Below are 11807 nucleotides of genomic sequence, written 5' to 3' on the forward strand. Positions count from 1 at the left end.
GGAGGGTGCGTCGCAACATGGTGTGGTGTGTGTTGGGGGGGGGGGGGGGGTCATGGTGGGTGGGTTTGTGTGTTAAGGGGAGGGGGTCACATCGTGTCGTGTCATGTCATGGGGTGGGGGGGGGCGTCATGGTGGGTGGGTGTGTGTGTTAAGGGGAGGGGGGCACGTCGCGTTGTGTCATGTCATGGGGCGGGGGAAGGGGGATGTCATGGGGGGTGCATCGTGTCGTGTTGTGTCATGGGGGTTGGGGGGGTCGTGACATGGTGTGGTGTGTGTTGAGGAGGGAAGGGGGAGGTGCCGAATTTTGGAGGGGGGGATGTCATGCTAGTGAGATAAAGGAATGTGTACTGCCACAATCAATCAAGGTCTTGAAACTTTTACCTTGATAGTCCGACGGTGTCTGAATCACCGAGAACTGGCAATTCGGTCCTTTCTTGTGTAGAAGAGCATGGACTATCGCCCTTTCAAATTCTACTTCCATGGTCGGATCTTCTTCTTCTTCTTCTTCGCACATTTGCCTATTGGCAATGTAGGCGGTTCTTCCTCTGCCTTGAGTAGCGGCTCCTTGACCATGGCCTGTTCCTTGGAAAGGCACTTGGCGATGTCCTCCACCAAGCTTGGGACATTGCCTTTTGAAGTGACCGGGTTTGTTGCAGTGAAAACAACAGAGGTTTTGGCCATTGCCTTGAGTAGGAACAAAGTTTTTAACGTTGTTAGTCCTTGCTTTCTTTCTTTTTCCCTAATTATGACCTTGATTTCTCTTCATTTGAGGTCTGAATGCTCCTTTGTTCGGGTCATTATAAGACCAAGTTTTGTTACCCCTTGGTATATACTGCACTTCCTGAATTATAGGTGCCGCTCGAATGAGTGCTTTCTGAAGATCCGATGGATGCATAGATTTGAGACGGGTATTTACTAGTGGATTTAAACCCGCACAAAATTTTGACACCTGCTATGTCATGTCCATCTGCGGCGCATACTTAAGAAGTGAGACAAATTCAGAATAGTATGCATCAAGCGTGAGCGCCAGCTGTTTTAGCTCGTAGAAATCATTCATTTTTTGCGTGCAATATGCAAGTGGCAAGTATCTTCCCTAATGGTTATCTTTGCCAGTGAGCTTTAGCTTGGTGAGCATAGCCTGATTGGCGGGTGCAATACTGGCTGCTTTGAAGTAATCCTCCATGGATTCAATCCAAATTTCAGCATCAGCTTGGACGAATCTGCCTCTCTCGTCAAACTCGGGTGGCTTAATCTGCTTGAGAAGGAACTTCTTCTCCTCGATTACAGTAGTACTTCATGTAGGAGGCGAACTAGGAACTTGTACCTGGGCTTGTGCCTGCATAAAGGTTTCTTATTATTATACGATAATCGTTATTGATTTATATTACATCTTTAATTCAGCTATCACGTAAACAATGTAGCTACTTAACTTTTTATCAACTCTTATGCACAATCAGACATTGATAGAAAGAAGTCTTTATTTGTATTTATATGGCCATAGCCCTTTCGAATACAACATTTCTTGCGATGATAAACCAACTCTTACATTTAATTTGGGGAGAACAACATTGTATTACATTTATCTACAAGAACTCTATAATAGTATGGTTTCGGGTCATGGATCTTTAGGAATCGATAAGTCATTGGAAGTTCAGGATATCCTTTCTGTTGGAATCCATACTTCTTATGGCGGCCCAACACTTTAATCCTATCGGTGGGGATTACAGGGGTTACTTCCTCATATAAATATGAGTTCATCTCAACCCTCTGACCTTGAATATGTAAAGTTGAGTTTATGTGAGTGTAACGTGTCCACCAACATCCTCTAGGACACGTCTTAGCAGTCCATCGGAAAAGTTGTCTAGAAGACTCCACCCGGCACTCCCATGGAATGTTGCGGGTTTTGTAATCTAGGCCTTTCCGCGTCTGCCCCGTAACGGAAGTGTCCTGGGCGCTTTCCACAATGGATCGAATGGAATTGTTGATCATTTGCTAACGGCACCTAGCGTCAGACCTGATCGAACTACTTTACGCCGATCGCCCGGTCTGAAGCGGATTCATGCTGCACTTGGTTCAAGGAGAATGGGAAACGAGAGGAATGCAAGGCTCGACCTCTCTGCCAAAGGCATAGTCCCATTCCGTTCCCCTACAACAGCCTGAATCGGGTAATCGGTACTTCCAAGTCATTGTTCTCCTTGCTTGTTTTGGTGATGACGATCATCCTTCTGTTCGTCGAAGACCTTGAGAAAAGTTCCCGGCTAACCGGGACCACCCATCCGTAGGACGGACCTATGGTCCATCCTCCGCACTTTCCTCGGTTTGTTTTAGTTATGTAATTACCTACCACATTAGTTTGACACATACAAACAGCTTCCTTGATTAACCCTGTTAAGCACTGGTTCCTTCACGTAATCTTATCACAGGACATAAAGAAAACAGTGCCAAACAACTCCTTTATTATCATTATATCCTTTTATCTTTGAAATACAAGGAATTCCCGCCCGTAGGCGTATTCATAATCCGCCCGAAGGCTATCCAGTAATCCTTCCTGTGATTACTATCCCAAGTTTCCGCCCGTAGACTAGTATGCGGGCCTCGAGATCCAATCCCGAGTCACGTTAGTCTCTTGTGCAGGGCCCGGAAGGCGAGGGATTTACAGCCAGAGCCCCCCCTGGCACCCAAGCGTCCTCCTGCTCCAAGCAGAACTCAACGGAGAGACCTCTCACGGCGGGTTCGGTCCACGTTCCCGGCGCGGTTCACAACCCCCTTGGTTAGGGTCAGGCAGGCAGTCGGGGGTAACTGAAGCTGCCTCTCAGGCACCAACCTGAAGCTTTAGATATATTTTCATCCTTTAGTTCATTGAGCAAACAATGCAAACAGTCCTTTCTAACTTTTACAAACACAATCAAATTTCAATGGCCGTTTGGCTGGCAAACTGTCAAGGAGTAACTCCTTTTTCCTCCGAATGCAACCCGCATTCGATCCGGAATCAATTGCAACTTGGCAAGATTCCTATCATTCTTAGGGTCAGGGTCATACCCTTCCAATACATTAGGTTTATTGTGGCAGGAACCAGCGACCATGTCGCTTTAGATTATTGTCAAACAACTGCTTCAAGGCAATTTACTTGACTTTCCTTTTCCTTGGCACCTTTCCCCAAGGAGAGTGAATAACAGGATGATTACTCATCCCTAATAAGTTGACTTCCGTCACTAACTTGTCAACCTCATTCCGAGAAATGACAATACTCTTTGCAAACAAATTCCGAGACTATACAATGTTGCGGCTTGTGCGCAAGTATTGCATCTATTCTTATGGAATCCTTTTGTCCATTTCCTTAGTGTTCCGACTGCGGGTTTTAACCCTAGCCGATTAACAGGATTTTGGGGTATCCTTCAGGTCATTACAATTAGGGTTGAGTCATGATTCTAGAATGTGCAACTCTGTCGGAGTTCCACCGTGATCCTTAGGTTCGCAGTTTTGTCTAAAACGAAGGCAAATTATCCTTCCGCTAAAACCTAGTTATCTCTTAGGGTTCCTATGTTTCTACGGTTCCTTGTGGTTCATATTACTTAGCCAATTCATCTATGCCTGTTGTGCCAAGGATGTTCCTTCTAGGACGATAACCCAAATCTACGGAATCGAATTCGCGTAAACAAGCGATAGATTGCCGTTCTCTTGGTGAGGTAAAATTACCTACTAATATGTACGCTAACCTTCCTAATAAATCAAGCCTAACACTTTATAGATTATGTTCTCGAACTTGGCATCGACGAATCTTGCAATTTTTCCTTGGTGCATGTTAGATTGGTATCTAACTTTTCCTAGGCCATGCTAGGTATTGCATCCACAATCGTACCTACAATCTTGTAGCATATCCTTTGGCGTCTTATGTAATTACACCTAATTACGACCTTTTTATTAATTGATCCTAACATTTTCTAACCACTAAGTCGTGATGATACTCAACGAAACTAGTGTTATGCTCTTCCATCTTACAAGTATGTTTCAAATCTTACGTTCGTTTTTAATGTCCTATTGGTTCTTTTCGAACGACATCTTACGGTGCTAGACTTTTCCTATGAAATCATAACGTGCATATACGTTTAATTCATCATATCTAAGATGCAGCTAATGCACATATAACTTCGTTTCCTTGCTTAGATAAAGTGCCAACTACTAGCATCTAACTTTCTAACCGTTCATTCTTTCCTAATGTTCAAAAGATGCATCTCTTTCAATTTTTCCATATGCATTTAATTTTAACGAAACCATGAATTTCCATTCCTAAGCGCGCCCAATTCATTTCAAGCTTTTAATCTAAACGTAACTTGAAATTTCCTTCCTAAGCGCGCCTAACCATTTCTTATGCGGAAAATAATACGAAAGAACCTGGACTTGTGGTGACGGGGTGATGTCCACTTGCACGTTTGGCGACGAACCTCCCGCGGTTGCCTCCTGAGCTCTTTTAGGAGCCATCGTAGTCGTAACTTCGACTTACGATCCCCTTTGTGCTCGTTTGCGGATGGATTCCTCCTCGGAGTAGATCTTCGGCTAAAGCTTCGAACTCTCCACGAACCCGATTTGGCGCGGTAATTGGACGGCTTGCGACTTAACCCTTCTTGCGGAGATCACTCGAAGGTCCTTGCGGTGGTCTTTGAGGCTCCACCGTCTCGACTTTTTTGGAACTTCCAGTCTTTAAGGCCCTTGGGGACTACGCGGTGGGAAAAGGCCCTTTGGCCAAGGGTGGGAATTGCCCCCTAAAATTGGTGTCAAAAGGGGTATGAGATTGGCCGTGGGAAGGGGGTCTAGGGAGGCCCCCTATGGAAGCTTCTATAGAAGCTTCCAAAAGCTTCTGGCACGTGGTGCAGCCCGTGGAGACGCGTCGACGGCTGGCGGCCCTTCAGTGTGGACAGCGCGGTGGACGGGGCGTGGCAGCTGGCAGCCTGTCGAGGTGGTCAGCGAGGCGGTGGTGGGCTGGCGGCCAGCAGGACGGCGGCTGGAGGCAGCAACGCAGCGGCGTGGGCTGGGCAGCAGCACGGCGGCCTGGGCGCAGCGTGGCGATGGGGTGGTAGCCGGTGGCGAGGCGGCAGCAGCACGGCAGGCGGCAACACGGCGACTCGAGGCCACAGCACGGCCTCTCCTCCTCTTCCTCCACTTCAGAATCCTCTCCCCTCTCTCTGTGCGCAGGCGGAACCCTCCTCCCCTCTCCTTCCTTCACGCCCTCTGTGTGTGTCTCCCTTCTCGCAGAGTTCCTCCCCTGCTCTCTCCTTAAGCACACCCCCCATCAAGGGGGTGTTTATATAGGTCGTGGGGGTGGGGAATGGGTCTCCCCCCACGTGGGGAAGTTGCCCATGCAACCCCCACTTCCCCATTCCCTCACATACTCCCTTCCCTCCAGCCATGCATCGGCTGGGGGGAAAAGGGATAATTACAAATTTTTTTTGCAATAAATCAATTAAATCTCCCCTCCCAAGAGGGTGTTTCCACGGGGCTAGCGGTTTTTACCCCTCGGTTCGATTTTCCACTTGTAGAGGCCCTAATTCTATCGTGCGGCTCACACATTACACGGCTAATAATCCGAATGCGAGAAATACCCTTTCCACAGGGTTTGCACGGCGTGTCGGAAATGATTTGATCACGTAGAAATATTACATTCTCTCCCCCTTAGAAGAATCGAGATGTCCTCATCTCGAGATAAACTGGGGATATTGAAGATTGAGAGAGCTTCCATACATCCAGGTAGCATCCTCTTCGGAATAATCTTGCCACTGGACGAGGCATTCTCTCAAGGTTCTAGATCTCAACTGTCTCTCCCTGACCGTGGCCAATACCTTGACGGTGTCCCTCGCTGAGCTTGGGGCATTGCTTTCTGAAGTGACCGAGTTCATTGCAGTGGAAACATCGGATGTTTCGGCCATTACCGTGAGTAGGAACAAAGTTGTTGACGTTATTTGTCCTTGCCTTCTTTCTTTGTCCCTGATTGTGGCCTTGAACTCTCTTAACCTGGGGTCTGAATGCTCCTCCGCTTGGGTCGCTATAAGACCAATTCTTAATACTCCTTGGTTTAGCTTGCACTTCCTGAATTATGGGTGCCGCTCGAATGAGTGCATCCTGAAGATCTGATGGTCTCATAGATTCGAGACGGGTATTTACAGGTGGATTTAAGCCTACGCAAAATTTGGACACCTGCTGTGTCGTATCCATTCGTGGCGCATACTTCAAGAGTGAGACAAACTTAGAGTAGTATGCGTCAAGCGTGAGTCCTAACTGTTTTAGCTCATAGAACTCATTCATTTTCTGTGTACGATATGCGGGTGGCAAATATCTCCCTTGCACGGCTTGCTTTAACTTCTCCCAGGTAACGGAACCCTCTGAGATCCCTTGATCCCTGCACCATTGCTTCCACCATAGTCTGGCTTCACCGGTGAGTTTCAATTTGGCGAGCATGGCCTGATTGGTAGGTGCAGTGCCAACGGCTTCGAAGTAGTCCTCCATAGATTCAATCCAAATCTCAGCGTCTGTCTGGACGAATCTGCCTCTCCCGTCAAACTCGGGTGGCTTAATCTGTTTGAGGAGGAACTTCTTCTCCTGGATCACAGTCGTACTTGCCGTAGGGGATGAATTTGGAACTTGCGCCTGAGTAAAAGTTCTTAACGTTATTACATGATTATCTTATCTTTGTTTCAACATATTTCGTAACTCATGAAGCAACTAGACTTTTTGCAACAACCCTGATGCACAATCGGATAGTGATAAAAGAAGTCCTTATTTATTTTTATATGGCGTAGCCTCATACAACAACTCGAGCGATGATAATCCAATCATTACATTTAGTTTGGGGAAACAATATAGTATTGGATTTGTCTACAGGAACTGTGTAGTAATAGGGTTTTGGGTCATGTATCTTTAAGAACCGATAATTCATCGGAAGTTCGGGATATCCTTCCCGCTGGAAACCATACTTCCCATGACGGCCCAATACCTTAATTCTATCAGCTGGGATTACACGGGTTACTTCCTCATATACATATGAGTTTAACTCAACTCTACGACCTCGAATATGCAAAGTCGAGTTCACGTGAGCTTCCACGAAAATGAACAGCTTCACGACTTTCAAATCTTCCAACCACTTGATTCTCTTCAAGTTGGTTTGTAGATAGGCGAACCGATGGGCAGCTATGTAATAGATTCCTGAAGACCCAGTTCATCTTCGCTCTATATATAGGGGTGATGGGTTATAAATCTGTTCCAAGATGTTCATCATTCCAATTCTCTGCCTATAATGCGGAGAATGCATCGCAGTCATGAACATGATCCGGAACACCAAAAATTTGTTCCACGCCTCGTAATTCTGGAAGACAGTATCGAAGATGAGAAAATGTTTGGACAAGAACAATTTCTTTACTTCACTTCTAATGAAATCTTATGAAAACAATTCCATTATAAGTCGGCTCTGATACCAACTGTAACGTGTCCACCAACATCCTCTAGGACACGTCTTAGCAGTCCATCGGAAAAGTTGTCTAGAAGACTCCACCCGGCACTCCCATGGAATGTTGCGGGTTTTGTAATCTAGGCCTTTCCGCGTCTGCCCCGTAACGGAAGTGTCCTGGGCGCTTTCCACAATGGATCGAATGGAATTGTTGATCATTTGCTAACGGCACCTAGCGTCAGACCTGATCGAACTACTTTACGCCGATCGCCCGGTCTGAAGCGGATTCATGCTGCACTTGGTTCAAGGAGAATGGGAAACGAGAGGAATGCAAGGCTCGACCTCTCTGCCAAAGGCATAGTCCCATTCCGTTCCCCTACAACAGCCTGAATCGGGTAATCGGTACTTCCAAGTCATTGTTCTCCTTGCTTGTTTTGGTGATGACGATCATCCTTCTGTTCGTCGAAGACCTTGAGAAAAGTTCCCGGCTAACCGGGACCACCCATCCGTAGGACGGACCTATGGTCCATCCTCCGCACTTTCCTCGGTTTGTTTTAGTTATGTAATTACCTACCACATTAGTTTGACACATACAAACAGCTTCCTTGATTAACCCTGTTAAGCACTGGTTCCTTCACGTAATCTTATCACAGGACATAAAGAAAACAGTGCCAAACAACTCCTTTATTATCATTATATCCTTTTATCTTTGAAATACAAGGAATTCCCGCCCGTAGGCGTATTCATAATCCGCCCGAAGGCTATCCAGTAATCCTTCCTGTGATTACTATCCCAAGTTTCCGCCCGTAGACTAGTATGCGGGCCTCGAGATCCAATCCCGAGTCACGTTAGTCTCTTGTGCAGGGCCCGGAAGGCGAGGGATTTACAGCCAGAGCCCCCCCTGGCACCCAAGCGTCCTCCTGCTCCAAGCAGAACTCAACGGAGAGACCTCTCACGGCGGGTTCGGTCCACGTTCCCGGCGCGGTTCACAACCCCCTTGGTTAGGGTCAGGCAGGCAGTCGGGGGTAACTGAAGCTGCCTCTCAGGCACCAACCTGAAGCTTTAGATATATTTTCATCCTTTAGTTCATTGAGCAAACAATGCAAACAGTCCTTTCTAACTTTTACAAACACAATCAAATTTCAATGGCCGTTTGGCTGGCAAACTGTCAAGGAGTAACTCCTTTTTCCTCCGAATGCAACCCGCATTCGATCCGGAATCAATTGCAACTTGGCAAGATTCCTATCATTCTTAGGGTCAGGGTCATACCCTTCCAATACATTAGGTTTATTGTGGCAGGAACCAGCGACCATGTCGCTTTAGATTATTGTCAAACAACTGCTTCAAGGCAATTTACTTGACTTTCCTTTTCCTTGGCACCTTTCCCCAAGGAGAGTGAATAACAGGATGATTACTCATCCCTAATAAGTTGACTTCCGTCACTAACTTGTCAACCTCATTCCGAGAAATGACAATACTCTTTGCAAACAAATTCCGAGACTATACAATGTTGCGGCTTGTGCGCAAGTATTGCATCTATTCTTATGGAATCCTTTTGTCCATTTCCTTAGTGTTCCGACTGCGGGTTTTAACCCTAGCTGATTAACAGGATTTTGGGGTATCCTTCAGGTCATTACAATTAGGGTTGAGTCATGATTCTAGAATGTGCAACTCTGTCGGAGTTCCACCGTGATCCTTAGGTTCGCAGTTTTGTCTAAAACGAAGGCAAATTATCCTTCCGCTAAAACCTAGTTATCTCTTAGGGTTCCTATGTTTCTACGGTTCCTTGTGGTTCATATTACTTAGCCAATTCATCTATGCCTGTTGTGCCAAGGATGTTCCTTCTAGGACGATAACCCAAATCTACGGAATCGAATTCGCGTAAACAAGCGATAGATTGCCGTTCTCTTGGTGAGGTAAAATTACCTACTAATATGTACGCTAACCTTCCTAATAAATCAAGCCTAACACTTTATAGATTATGTTCTTGAACTTGGCATCGACGAATCTTGCAATTTTTCCTTGGTGCATGTTAGATTGGTATCTAACTTTTCCTAGGCCATGCTAGGTATTGCATCCACAATCGTACCTACAATCTTGTAGCATATCCTTTGGCGTCTTATGTAATTACACCTAATTACGACCTTTTTATTAATTGATCCTAACATTTTCTAACCACTAAGTCGTGATGATACTCAACGAAACTAGTGTTATGCTATTCCATCTTACAAGTATGTTTCAAATCTTACGTTCGTTTTTAATGTCCTATTGGTTCTTTTCGAACGACATCTTACGGTGCTAGACTTTTCCTATGAAATCATAAAGTGCATATACGTTTAATTCATCATATCTAAGATGCAGCTAATGCACATATAACTTCGTTTCCTTGCTTAGATAAAGTGCCAACTACTAGCATCTAACTTTCTAACCGTTCATTCTTTCCTAATGTTCAAAAGATGCATCTCTTTCAATTTTTCCATATGCATTTAATTTTAACGAAACCATGAATTTCCATTCCTAAGCGCGCCCAATTCATTTCAAGCTTTTAATCTAAACGTAACTTGAAATTTCCTTCCTAAGCGCGCCTAACCATTTCTTATGCGGAAAATAATACGAAAGAACCTGGACTTGTGGTGACGGGGTGATGTCCACTTGCACGTTTGGCGACGAACCTCCCGCGGTTGCCTCCTGAGCTCTTTTAGGAGCCATCGTAGTCGTAACTTCGACTTACGATCCCCTTTGTGCTCGTTTGCGGATGGATTCCTCCTCGGAGTAGATCTTCGGCTAAAGCTTCGAACTCTCCACGAACCCGATTTGGCGCGGTAATTGGACGGCTTGCGACTTAACCCTTCTTGCGGAGATCACTCGAAGGTCCTTGCGGTGGTCTTTGAGGCTCCACCGTCTCGACTTTTTTGGAACTTCCAGTCTTTAAGGCCCTTGGGGACTACGCGGTGGGAAAAGGCCCTTTGGCCAAGGGTGGGAATTGCCCCCTAAAATTGGTGTCAAAAGGGGTATGAGATTGGCCGTGGGAAGGGGGTCTAGGGAGGCCCCCTATGGAAGCTTCTATAGAAGCTTCCAAAAGCTTCTGGCACGTGGTGCAGCCCGTGGAGACGCGTCGACGGCTGGCGGCCCTTCAGTGTGGACAGCGCGGTGGACGGGGCGTGGCAGCTGGCAGCCTGTCGAGGTGGTCAGCGAGGCGGTGGTGGGCTGGCGGCCAGCAGGACGGCGGCTGGAGGCAGCAACGCAGCGGCGTGGGCTGGGCAGCAGCACGGCGGCCTGGGCGCAGCGTGGCGATGGGGTGGTAGCCGGTGGCGAGGCGGCAGCAGCACGGCAGGCGGCAACACGGCGACTCGAGGCCACAGCACGGCCTCTCCTCCTCTTCCTCCACTTCAGAATCCTCTCCCCTCTCTCTGTGCGCAGGCGGAACCCTCCTCCCCTCTCCTTCCTTCACGCCCTCTGTGTGTGTCTCCCTTCTCGCAGAGTTCCTCCCCTGCTCTCTCCTTAAGCACACCCCCCATCAAGGGGGTGTTTATATAGGTCGTGGGGGTGGGGAATGGGTCTCCCCCCACGTGGGGAAGTTGCCCATGCAACCCCCACTTCCCCATTCCCTCACATACTCCCTTCCCTCCAGCCATGCATCGGCTGGGGGGAAAAGGGATAATTACAAATTTTTTTTGCAATAAATCAATTAAATCTCCCCTCCCAAGAGGGTGTTTCCACGGGGCTAGCGGTTTTTACCCCTCGGTTCGATTTTCCACTTGTAGAGGCCCTAATTCTATCGTGCGGCTCACACATTACAGGGCTAATAATCCGAATGCGAGAAATACCCTTTCCACAGGGTTTGCACGGCGTGTCGGAAATGATTTGATCACGTAGAAATATTACAGTGAGCTTCCACAAAAATGAACAGCTTCACGACTTTCAGGTCTTCCAACCACTTGATCCTCTTTAGGTTGGTTTGTAAATAAGCAAACTGGTGGGCGGCTATATAGTAGATTCCTGAAGCACTCGTCCATCTTCATTCCATGTACAAAGGTGATGGATTATAGATTTGCTCTAGGATGTTCATCATCTCAACCCTTTGTCAATAATGCAGAGAATGCATTGTAGTCATAAACATGATTCAAAATACTAAGAACTTGATCCACGCTTCGTAATTCTACAAGACAGCATTGAGGGTTAGGAAATGTTTGGACAACAACATTTGCTTTACTTCAACTTATTAAGATTTCATAAAACAATTTCATTGTTGGTTCACTCTGATATCAACTCTAACGTGTTCACTAGTATCATCCAGGACAGGTCTTGGCAGTCCATCAAAAAGGATGTCTAGAAAGCTCCGCCCGGCACTCCCATGGAATGTTACGGGGTT

The sequence above is a fragment of the Lygodium microphyllum genome, chromosome 9 (assembly GCF_053477565.2).
Source record: "Lygodium microphyllum isolate KBCC chromosome 9, Lygodium_microphyllum_v1.1.10, whole genome shotgun sequence".
In the NCBI taxonomy this organism is placed as follows: domain Eukaryota; kingdom Viridiplantae; phylum Streptophyta; class Polypodiopsida; order Schizaeales; family Lygodiaceae; genus Lygodium; species Lygodium microphyllum.